This window comes from Trachypithecus francoisi, unplaced genomic scaffold (genome assembly GCF_009764315.1).
Source record: "Trachypithecus francoisi isolate TF-2019V2 unplaced genomic scaffold, Tfra_2.0 Lachesis_group12, whole genome shotgun sequence".
Classification (NCBI taxonomy): Eukaryota; Metazoa; Chordata; class Mammalia; order Primates; family Cercopithecidae; genus Trachypithecus; species Trachypithecus francoisi.
In genome coordinates this window covers 6,832,055-6,844,504 of record NW_022681457.1, presented here as the reverse complement: position 1 = coordinate 6,844,504, position 12,450 = coordinate 6,832,055, and the positions used below count along the sequence as shown (strand labels likewise).

At 43.0% G+C, this 12,450-nt stretch overlaps 1 protein-coding gene across 6 annotated transcripts in view; it reads left to right on the top strand.

Moving 5' to 3' along the window:
• The window catches only part of SIGLEC5 (sialic acid binding Ig like lectin 5), a 40,260-nt gene that overhangs the window by 1,033 nt on the left and 26,777 nt on the right, over nt 1-12,450 (top strand). Inside the window, exons 1-2 of one of the 6 annotated variants that reach the window (XM_033224340.1) lie at nt 6,672-7,891; nt 11,188-11,301. The exons of 4 other annotated variants lie outside the window; for them this stretch is intronic. The gene's annotated coding sequence lies outside the window, so the exon portion shown is untranslated. Of the gene's footprint in view, nt 1-6,671; nt 11,302-12,450 lie in introns of those variants that run through there. One more of the 6 variants, XM_033224339.1, reaches the window with a different exon arrangement.

The following is a 12,450-nucleotide window of genomic DNA, read 5'->3' as shown; positions in this document are numbered from 1 at the left end:
TCACCTGTCAGGTGAAACGCCGAGGAGCTCAGGTGACCACGGAGAGAACTGTCCAGCTCAATGTCTCCTGTGAGTGGTGCTGGGGACACAGCTGGGTCCCCAAGGGCAGTGGGAGTAAGGTGTGTGTGTGTGTGTGTGTGTGTGTGTAGAAAAGAGAGAGAGAAAGAGAATGATAACCAGGGAAAATTCGTGTGTGGGCAGGAAGGACAGCCATCCCCACCTGGTGGGTTTCTGTGGCCCCTCCTTGGGTACCTCCCAGGCCCACGCCCCTCCCACTTGTCACCTCTGAAGCTGGGGCTGTATCTTTCTATCCCAGATGCTCCCCAGAATCTCGCCATCAGCATCTTCTTCAGAAATGGCACAGACACAGGTAGGAAAGACCGTCTTCCCTCTGGGGCTGTGATGGGAGCCTTCTATCAGCTCAGGGTTCAGCACTGGGAGAGGAGACCCTCCCTCACCCCTAAGACCCTGTGGTCTGGGTCCCTCCTGCTCCCAGCCCCCCGCCATCCCGGTCACTAAGATCTTGCACAAACAGACTTAGTATTGATTTTAGCTTCTCCCTTTTCTCTGCTCCCTTTTTCAAATGTATTTTTTCATTGTGAGAAAATACACACAGCACAGAATTTGTCTTCTGAGCCATTTTAAAGAGTACAGTTCAGCAGCATTAAGTGTGTTCACATTGTTGCGAAACCAAACTGCAGAGCTCCTTTTATCTTGCAAAACTGAAACTTTGTACTCACCAAACAGCCACTTTCCACTTCTCCCTCCTGCCACCATGCAGTCACCATTCTACTTTTCTGTGTCTGTGAATTTGAGTACTCAGAACACGCTGTTCCCTTTTCTTGAATTTCTGCCTGTCCCCATGTCCTCTGACGCACGCCCTGCTTCATCTCTATCGGATCATCCTTTTCGGGAGCCTTCGACTTTCCCACCTCCCATAGCTCTGTCTCAGAACCCTGTTCTTTCCCTCCACATTCCTGAGTGATCCGATTTTTCCTTGACCCTGTCCTGATGCCTCCCACAACTTTATATCCAGCCCTTTCTCTGAGGCACAAATCTGCACATTTAGCCACCTCCCTCGGATGCTTCTCAGCTCCTCCTTCCCTGTTCATACCAGGGCTGTTCTGGACATCGCTCTGGATATCGCCCTTTCTCATCAGCTGCTCCATGAGCCTGCAAGTCTTGACATGTTTACTTCACCAATTATCACTTCCCTCCTCATCCCCTTGGTTCCAGGCCCAGCTCAAGTCTCATGCTCAACCCTGGCCCATTGTCCCAATCTCCTCCCAGCCTCCCTGCCTCCCATCCCGCTTCCCTCTGGTCCGGGACCTACTTGGCTCCAGCAGGATCTTTCTAGATCCAGCGCTAACTCTGTTTCCCTCGCTCACAGCCCCCTACTGCTTTCCAGGATAAAGCCCAAGGCCCTCAACCTGGCACCCAAGGCTCCAAAAGATGTGAACCTGCTTCCTCTACCTCCGTTATTGTGTCTTGGGAGCTCTGGGTCCTCCCTGCCAGGTTGCAGATATAGGAGCCTCTTTCCTCATCTTCTTCTCTCAGTTCTTGGCACATCTGCACCTGAGCTGTCCATCCACTTCTTCTTAATGTGAGAACTCCTCCTCATCCATCTTTTCTCAGCTCAGCTACCTTCTTTCTGATAGCCTGACCTGATCACCAAGTTCCTCACCCCTTCACGCATGACTAGTCCATCCTCAGCACTCACCACACAGTCTTGTCTTTCTTCTTACAGCTCATGGGAGGAGTGAGGGAGAATTGGGCCTCCCAGCTCCACTCACCTGGCTGTGCATCTCTTTCCCAGCCCTGCGGATCGTGAGCAATGGCATGTCGGTGCCCATCCTGGAGGGCCAGTCCCTGTTCCTCACCTGCACAGTTGACAGCAACCCCCCTGCCTCGCTGAGCTGGTTCCGGGATGGAAAAGCCCTGAATCCCTCCCAGACCTCAATGTCTGGGACCCTGGAGCTGCCCAACATAGGGGCTAGAGAGGGAGGGGAATTCACCTGCTGGGTTCAGCACCCGCTGGGCTCCCAGCGCCTGTCCCTCATCCTTTCTGTGCAGAGTGAGTTGCAGGACAGGTGCTGAGGGTGGACAACCTGGTGAGGTATTCAGGTTGGTGGGAGGGACTGAGGCCTGGGAACAGCACCTTACCTTCTCCTTTCCCCCAGGAAGCTCCTCTTCCTGCATATGTGTAACCGAGAAACAGGAGGGCTCCTGGCCCCTCGTCCTCACCCTGATCAGGGGGGCTCTCATGGGGGCTGGCTTCCTCCTCACCTACGGCCTTACCTGGATCTACTATACCAGGTGAGCAGGCCTGCCTGTCTCCAGGAAGCTCCTGAGTTCCAGGTGGGGCTGAGCTGTGCTGCCCCACCTGAAATCAGAACTGAAGTGGCTGGTGCTGATCTGAGGCCCGTGTTGGCTCTGCAGGTGTGGAGGCCCCCAGGGGAGCAGGGCTGAGAGGCCAGGCTGAGCCCCTCCTGCTCAAGACAGAACCGAGGTGTGGATACCCAGCCCTGCGGGACAGATGCAGGACATCACTGTCAGCTTCTTTCTGGAGGCTCACATCCCACTGACTACCCTTCTTTTCCTTTCTGCCCCAGACCCGTCTACTTATCCCCCTCTGCTTGTGAGTCTTGCCCCACCACACCTGCATCCCCATCTGCACCCCCCCTTCCCCACACCCCCTTCTGTTCCCCCTCCATCCTCCATCTCCAGCCCTGTGAAGGGAACGTACTTTCGGTCTTATACCCCCAATACTCAAAACTAGCCTTTTTTTTTTTTTTTTTGAGACAGAGTCTCGCTCTGTTGCCCAGGCTGGAGTGCAATGGCACAACCTCCGTTCACTGCAACCTCCACCTCTGGGGTTCAAGCAATTCTCCTGCCTCAGCCTCCCTAGTAGCTGGGATTACAGGTGCCTGCCAACACACCCAGCTTTTTTTTGTTTTTTTTGAGATGGAGTCTCGCTCTGTCACCCAGGCTGGAGTGCAGTGGCACGATCTCGGCTCACTGCAAGTTCTGCCTCTTGGGTTCACGCCATTCTCCTGCCTCAGCCTCCCCAGTAGCTGGGATTACAGGCGCCCGCCACCACACCTGGCTAATTTTTTGTATTTTTAGTAGAGACGGGGTTTCACCGTATTAGCCAGGATGGTCTCAATCTCCTGACCTTGTGATCCACCCGCCTTGGCCTCCCAAAGTGCTGGGATTACAGGCGTGAGCCACGGTGCCCCGCCAATTTTTTTTTGTATGTTAGTGGAGATGGGGTTTTACCATGTTGGTCAGGTTGGTCTTGAACTCCTGACCTCAAGCAGTCCACTGCGTTGCCCTTCCAAAGTGCTGGGATTACAGGCATGAGCCACTGTGCCTGGCCGCCAAAAGTTACCTTCTTAACACGTGAATTTCTGGTCTCCTCAACTTCCTTATCCATATAGGCACAGACAGGCAGCATTTGTTTTCCAGTTAAAACTCTACCTCACTGTGATTATTATACAATACAATTATTATAAAATAAGTAAAACTTTTATGAAACAATACAACATAATCGATTTTACTCTTTAATGCCTCTGTGAGAGTTTGTAGACAAAAATTATGTCTTTTTTTTTTTTTTTTTTTTTTTTGCGACAGAGTTTCTGTCTTGTTGCTCAGGCTGGAGTGCAATGGCAAAATCTCAGCTCACTGCAACCTCCGCCTCCCAGGTTCAAGTGATTCTCCTTCTGTCTATATCCATCTGTATTGTCAGGTTCTGTGCATCATATAGCTGGAATCAAACGTTATATATGCTTTAGGGTCTACTTTCATTTTCAGTGTGGTTTTCCTGGTTTATCCATGTTGTTACACGTAGCATCAACAGCTCATTTTTGGTTTTGGTGGGTTTTTTGCTTTGAATATTGTGCAGTCAGGCTTCTGTATCCACTGGTTCTGCATTTTCCCTTTAATCACCACTTTTGCTGCACCACAAAAATTTTGTTAAGTTGTATTTTTATATTAGTTCAAAATATTTCCTTCTTTCCCCTGAGATTTTTTTTTAATCCATGGATTGTTTAGAAGTGTGTTGTTTAATTTCTAAGTGATTACAGATTTTACTGGTTTTTTATTTTTAAACACATTGTTTAAAAATGGTGTTTTATTTATGTATTTAATTTATTTATTATTATTATTTTTTGAGACGGAGTCTCGCTCTGTCACCCAGGCTGGAGTGCAGTGGCCGGATCTCAGCTCACTGCAAGCTCCGCCTCCCGGGTTTACGCCATTCTCTTGCCTCAGCCTTCCGAGTAGCTGGGACTACAGGCGCCCACCAACTCGCCCGGCTAGTTTTTTGTATTTTTTAGTAGAGACAGGGTTTCGCCCTGTTAGCCAGGATGGTCTCGATCTCCTGACCTCGCGATCCACCCGTCTCGGCCTCCCAAAGTGCTGGGATTACAGGCTTGAGCCACCGCGCCCGGCCCAAAAATGGTGTTTTATTTTAAACACATTGTTACTAATTTTTTTTTGCGACAGAGTTTTTAGTTTCATTTTAATAAATACACATGCTTGATATGATTTTTTTTTAACTTTTAAGTTCAGGTGGTACAAGTGCAGGGTTGTTACATAGGTAAAGTGTCATAGGAGTTTGTTGTACAGATTATTGCATCACCCAGATATTAAGCCTAGTACCCATTAGTCATTTTCCGGATCCTCTCCCTCCTCCCACCTTCCACCCTTTGAAAGGCCCCAGTGTGTGTTGTTCACCTCTATGTATCCATGTATTCTCATCATTTAGCTCCCACTTATAAGTGAGAACATATGGTATTTGGTTTTCTGTTCCTGTGTTAGTTTGCTGAGGATAATGGTCTCCAGCTCTACCCATGTCCCTGCAAAGGACATAATCTCATTCTTTTTTATGGCTGCATAGTATTCCACCGTGTATATGTACCACATTTTCTCTATCCAGTCTACCATTGATAGGTGTTTAGGTTGATTCCACACCATTGCTATTGTTAATAGTGCTGCAGTGAACATATGTGTGCATGTGTCTTTGTAACAGAATGATTTATATTCCTTTGAGTATATACCCAGTAACGGGATTGCTGAGTCGAATGGTATTTCTGTGTTTAGGTCTTTGAGGAATCGCCACACTGTCTTCCACAATGGCTGAACTAATTTTCACTTTCACCCACGGTGAGAGTCTTTTATATTGGTTAAGTTTGTCTTGTGACACTGGTCTATCTTGGTGAATGCTCCCCGTGTGCTTGGAAAGAATGTGTATTGCCCTGGTATGGGACAAATGTTAAATGGCAATTAGACATAGTTGCTTGATGGTGTTCACTTTTATATCTGGTAACTTTTTTGTCTACTAGCTCCGTCTATTACTGAGAGAGGAATGTTGGAGTCTCTGATCATAATGTTGGATTTTTCAGTTTCTCCTTTCAGTTCAATCAGTTTTGTGTCATGTATTTTGAAACTCTGTCGTTAGGTGCATACATATTAAGAATTCTTATGTCTTCTTAAAGAATCAACTTAAAAAAAATTTTTTTTTTTTTGAGACGGAATTTCACTTTTGTTGCCTAGGCTGGAGTGCAATGGCGCGATCTTGGCTCACTGCAAACTCCGCCTCCCAGGTACAAATGATTTTCCTGTCTCAGCCTCCCAAGTAGCTCGGATTACAGGCATGGACCACCACGCCTGGCTAATTTTTTTGTACTTGGTAGAGACAAGGTTTCACCATGTTAGTCAGGCTGGTCATGAACTCCTCACTTCAGGTGATCCACCTGCCTCCACAGTTGGCTGAATCAACTGTTTTACATTATGTAACATCACTTTTTGTTCTTGGTAATTTTCTTTGCTCTTAAGTGTACTTTGTCTGCTATTAACATGGCCATTCCAGTTTTCTTTTGACTAGTGTTGGCATAGTATGCATTTTTACACCCTTTAAGTCATAGCCTCACCTCATTATATTTGAGGTGAACATTTTAGAAAGCATGTATATGGGTCACACTTTTAATTTTAACTCATTCTGACAATCTCTAAAATTTTTAGAGTATTTACATTTAATGTTGTTATTGATATGCTTGAATTTAGGTGTACCATTTTATTACTACTATTTTTCTTTTTTATTATTTATTTTATTTTATTTTATTTATTTATTTCTACCATTTTCCTGCCCTGTTTTGGGATTATTCAAACATATTTTTGTATTCTGTTTCAATTTATTTACTGTGATTTCTTTGTTTCTGAGACAAGGTTTTGCTCTGTAGCTCAGGTTGGCGTGCATAGCTCACGGTAACCTTGAATTCTTGGGCTCAAGTGAGCCCTCCACCTTAGTATCCCAAAGTGCTGGGGATTACAGGCATGAGCCACTGTAACTGGCCATATCGACTGCGGTTTTTTTAACAGCTCCACTGAGGTATAATTTGCATACCATAAAATTCACATTTTTTTTTTTTTTTTGAGATGGAGTCACGCTCTGTCGCCAGGTTGGAGTGCAGTGGCATGATCTTGGTTCACTGCAACCTCTGCCTCCCAGGTTCAAATGATTCTCCTGCCTCAGCCTCCTGAGTAGCTGGGATTACAGGTGAGTGCCACCACACCTGGCTAATTTTTGTATTTTTTAGTAGAGATAGGGTTTCACCATGTTGGTCAGGCTGGTCTCTAACGAACTCCTGACCTTGTGATCCACCCACCTCGGCCTCCCAAAGTACTGGGATTACAGGCATGAACCACCACGCCCGGTCTTCTCCTCTTAATTTTTATTTGCCTTTTATTACTTTCTTTTATAGTTGCCTAGTTATTAAAATATGCATCCTTGGCATATTGCAATCTTTCTTGCATCAGTATTTTTATCTCTTGAATAATACGAACAACTATATCTTCAGATACATATACCATTCCTCCCACCATTTTTGTTGTTATCCTATATTTTACACCTGTAAATGTTATCAACTTCATAGAACATTATAGTTTGATTTCAACAATGACAACTGTTAAAAATTACCTACATGGTTATGATTCGCTCATGAAATTCAGGACTTCTATCAAAAATTATTTCTTTTTAGACTGAAGAACTTACTTTTGTTTATACTGCAAGTCTACTGGAGTTCAGCTGTGTTAAGTTTTTTTTAAAACATGAAATATTATTTTAATTTAATTTTTGAAGAAATCTTTGGGTATGGAAATCTGGATGATAGGTTAAAGATATCACTCTATTGTCTTCTGATTTACAGTTCCTTTTGTTATATCATCTTCATCATTATTGTCACTTCATTGAAAGTAACCAGTTGTATATTTCACATATCTGATTGTTTTTAATATTTTCTTACTATCGTTTGACAATAAGTTCTTACTATTGAGTGGAATGGGGGGGCAGAGAATGGGGGTAAGGAATGCAAGTGGAGATTGAGTTGGAGCTGCTGGTGGTCTCTGCCTGTCCTGAAGAAAAGGTGTAGATTCTTTCATGGAATAGGAGGGTCTGTGTGACCTCATGCTCCATGCCATCTCCTACACCTGGAATTCCAAGACTGACTGCAATTAAGCTAATGGTCTGGGACAAACTTCTAATAAACATGAGCAGCTAATTCAATCTTTTTTTTCTAGTGGTTATAAATGACTCTAGATCCAAATATACAAAATAAAGTCCAAGTTGATTCTAACTTCTTAGAGACCCTCAAATCAACAGTTCCCTGAGAACTAGAATCTCTCAGGTTGTTGAAGTAGGTGGAACTGAGAGGTACTTGGAGTTCTCATATGAGATGTACCCTGGGACAGAAGAGCCTTGCTGTGAGACTGACAGGTGTAAGTCTTCTCAAGGAGACAGCAAGAAGATGGGGACTGGAGGAGGCGTCAAAGCCCAGCTTCAAGAGGACCCTCTGCTATTCATGCTATGGAGAGTAACCAGCCAGAAACTGTGGTGAGAACATGACCCTCAATTTCTCTTGAATAACACCTATCCTCTCCACCTGGGGACCTGAGATGCCCTGTACTTTAATGCTCACCTTCACTTTGGTTCTCCAGGAGATCAGAAACAGCCTAACTGTTCAGGTGCCATTTCTTGGAGCTGAGGCAACCACAGAGAGAACCACACTGTTGAACATGGCCTGTGAGTCACTGTCGTTGCAGGACCTCCATGCCCTGGGAGAGGCAAAACCTGTTGGCTGGGGAATGGATATGACACTAAGCAGCAGAGTCCTCGGTTTTCAGCTTAGGTCAGGGCAGCAGGAAAAGGCCGGAAGGATCTGGTTAAGTTCATTTAGACCAGAACATCCTGGAGCTGCCCCACACTGGAGCACATCCCCCGCTCTCAGGGCAGGGTAAATGTTATGAGCTGGTTGCAGATCACCTGAGTCCTGGGTGAGCTTTGAGTAGTGTGGGTGGAGATTTGATCTTGGCACCAATTCCTCCCTGTCCCTCCCCTACTTCCACATCTTTACTCTGTCTCTGAGGGGGCAGCAGGAGGGCTCCTGACCTTGGGTACTAACTTTGCTGGGGTGAGAAATCTCTTTGGGAGTCATCTTTCTTCTAATCTATAGCCTTCCCTTGTTCTACACCAGCTGGCATAGCTCTTTCATTCCTAGGGAGTCCAGGCCCTCCCCTACAACCACAGCTCTCTGTTCACCTGCAGATGCTGAGACTCTCCAAGATGGGAAGAGCTTTGGAGGCCAGGATAAACTCCTGTCTTCCTCAGGACACAGAGGGTCAACTGGGGATGTTACCAAGAGGATTTCCCAGCCTCACTGACTCATCACCCCAAATGCCCTCAGGCTCAGATTTCTTTACTATTCCATCCACTGCTTGTCCTGCCCCCACTTACATCCTAGGCCTCCAATCCCCACTCCCAGGACTCAGACAATAAATATCTTCTTTGCTCTGAGATTCTGTCTGTGAATCTGGCTCCAGAACGAAGAGAAGCTGGGGACCTCTAGTGTTGCACAGGAATTACCCTTAACCCAGAACCAATTCCTTCCTCTCCCACAGACGGCCTACTTGCCAAGAGAATCAGACATCAGGTCTGATGAGCAGCATCCTCATTGCACATGAATATCTTCAGTTTATTAGATGGTGATGGGAACAATTTTTGTCTTTCAGTGTTCCACTCTTTACCAGCACTTGACATCTTCAGACATCTAAAAGTTTTCCAATTTGGAGAGTGTGTAATAGTATTTTGCTAGTGTTTTGAACTTAAGTTTACCCACTTACTAATGAGACTGAGTACTTCTTCATCCATTTGTTGGGGCTGGATATTATTTTTATGAGGGATTGCTTTAAATCTTTGGTTTCTTTCATGTCTCTACCAAATTTAGGATGTTTTGGATGTTTTATTCAAATATTTTTGTCCGTTCCATTCTGTCTTTCCTTTTCCTTCAGGACTCCAATTACAAATAGTTAGATGTATTTATATTGTCTCATAGGTCCCTGAGTCTCTGTTTCCTATTAGTTTTAATATTTTTTCTCTTTTTTTCCAGGTTGAATAATTTTCATTGATCTATCTTCACATTCACTGGATCTTTCTTCAGTTATCCATTTCCTTGAAAATTTTAGATACTGTATTGCAGTTTTCAGTTTCGAAATCTTCATTTGCTCTTTTAAAACAAATATGTTCTATATCACTGCTTAGATTTCCTATGTCTTTATTCATTATGACTATGTTTTCCTTTATCTCCTTGAGCATAGTTATAGTAGCTGCTTTAAAGTCCTGGTCTGTTGTTTCTATCACTTGGTCATCTCAGCATTGGCCTCTGTGTATTGCCTTTCACTTTTCCCCTTTTCTGTGTGTTGTTACATTCAGGTAGTTCCTATGTTCCTGTGTTTTCATATGTTGAGTAGCTTTGGATTGGATCCTAAATGTTCTTAAGGTTACATTGTGGAGACTCTGCAGCAAGTTATATTACTTTAAAGAGTATTTTTTAAAGCAGGCAAATAATTTGGTTCAAGTCAAATTGCAGACTATTCCTTGCCTGTGATGGGTGACAGCTCAAGTCTCATAGCAATTCTGTCATCTTTACCTGCAGTGCTTGTTGAATGCCCTACACATACATGGTTCTGAGGTCAGTCAGAGACATGGAGGCATTTATACTCAGAAGCTGGAATTCCTTTTCCCTAGCTCTCTCCTTTCCAGAATTCTCACCTCATGTTTCAGTGTTCCTAGTTGCCCTGGGCTTCATCCCTTGTTTCTCAGTCCAGAAAGATGGAAGTTCTATTAGAATTTGAGCAGCCCATTTCTGCATTGTAGCTCTGGCCTAGCATTGGAATAAAGCTATTTATTCCTTGTTGGTCTCCTTCCCCAAATTTTGACTCCCATCTGGAATCTATTTTCTTTTATCCCATTTTCCAAGTAGATTTTTTTTTCCCATTCAAAGCTTATAACTTGTAAGGATTGTTTTTTGTTTGTTTTGTTTTGTTGTGATGGGTTCACTCTGCTAGGAGCTTACTCCTTCATAATAAAAGCACTTCTCCTTCTCTTTCGTTTTGAAGGATAATTTTCCAAAATGAAGAATTCTAGCTTTGCATTTTTCTTTTAACCTTTTGGAGATGTCATTCCACTTTGGAGGGTGGTGAGTTTCTCATGACAATTCAGTCATCAGTTTCTTATTGTGGTTCCATCTAAGATAATATCTACCTATGTCTTGCTGCTTTTATAATTTCTTCATTTTTTTTCATGAATTTAAATTTTATACACCTCAGGTATTTTTCTTTTAAGTTCTGTAAGTGCACGTAGCAAAGAGAGTACAATATTTACTTCTTTTCTATATGCTTTCACTCTTGATATACTCTATTTATGCTGCAGTAGAAATGTGTGTCTTCCCAAAATTTGTATGTTGAAATCTTAAACCTCAAGATGATGGTATTAAGGGAGGTTGGGACCTTTTGGGAAGTGATTGACCCATAAAGGTGCCATCCTCATGAATGGGACTAGTGTCCTCATAAAAGAAATAGAAGGAAGTGTGTTTTCCTCTTCTGCCATGTGAGAATACCACAAAAAAATACTATATAGGAAGCAGAGAATTCTCTCCAGACACTGAATCCACTGGCACCTTGATCTTGGACTTCCCAGCCTCCAGAACTATGAAAAATAAATTTCTGTTGTTTATAAATCACCCAGCCTAAGGTATTTTGTTATAGCAGCCCAAATGGACTAAAACAATTTATCTTTTCCATCCTATGTTTTTCCCCTCTTTATTGTTTGGGTAACTTTGTTGGAAGAGACAGCTTGGACCACCACAGTACATAATAGAAAGTGTGGCAAAGTGAAAGAGGCAGTTCCTGTTCATCTCCAGTTAATCACTGTCATAAGGAGAGTGCTAGATCTCCCAATTTTGAAAGGTAAGTTGAGTAAGTTCATATTATTTTAATACTTCTCAATATCAAAATATTGAAAACAAATTTATAATTTCCAACGCATAAAGACTTATACAATTCTATAAACAGTAATAATTACAGGAATGCAAATCAAAACCATTAGGAGATACCACTTCATACACGTTAGAATGACCACTATTAAAAAACAAAACAAAACCAGATAATAACAAATATTGGTGAAGATTTGGAGAAATTGAAACCTTTGTGCATTGCTGGTGGGATGTAAAATGGTGCAGTCACTATGGAAGATGTTATGAAAATTCCTCAAAAAAAAAAGCATATAATTGCTATGTAATTCAGCAATTTCACAATTCCACTTCTGAATAGACACCCCCAAGAATTGAAAGCAGGGGGTCTGATATTTGTACACCAAGAGTCACAGCAGCATTACTGATAATAGCCAAAACATGGAAGCAACATAAATGTTTATCAGTGGATACATGGATAAATGAAACGTAGCATGCATCAAATAAAATCTTATTCAGCTTTAGAACAGAATGCAGTTCTAACAAATGTTTTAACATGGATGACTTTGAAGACATTGTGCTAGGTGAAATAAACCAGACAGAAAAGGACAAATATCATATGAGTCTACTTATATGAGATACCTAGAGTAGTCAAATGCATAGATACAGAAAGTAGAATGACGTTTGCCAAGGGCTGGGGTGAGAAGGAAGTGGAGAGTCAGTGTTTAATGAGTACACAGATTCAGTTTGGAAAGATGGAAAAGTTCTGGAGATGGATGGTTGTGATAGTTGTACAACAAGATGGATATATTCAATGCCACTGAACCATACACTTAAAAATGGTTAAAATATTAAAATGTGTGTTATGCATTATTTTACCAAAATAAAACATTTTTTGGTCAACACTTTCAGTCAAACATAATAGAAATGCAAGCTAAATATATCTATCCAATGGATGCCCAATCAAAAGTAAAGACTTCATAGCTACCAGAGTGTTCTCTCGGTCCACACCTCTCCTAATTGGAGTCCTTCATAATTGCCTCCACATAATTCCTGCCTCAATTTATCATACCATCAACTCAGTCACAGGTTGTAACTTTGTTCTCAGCTCCTCCTCTCCTGCTTTGAATTTGTTAAAATTGTACTG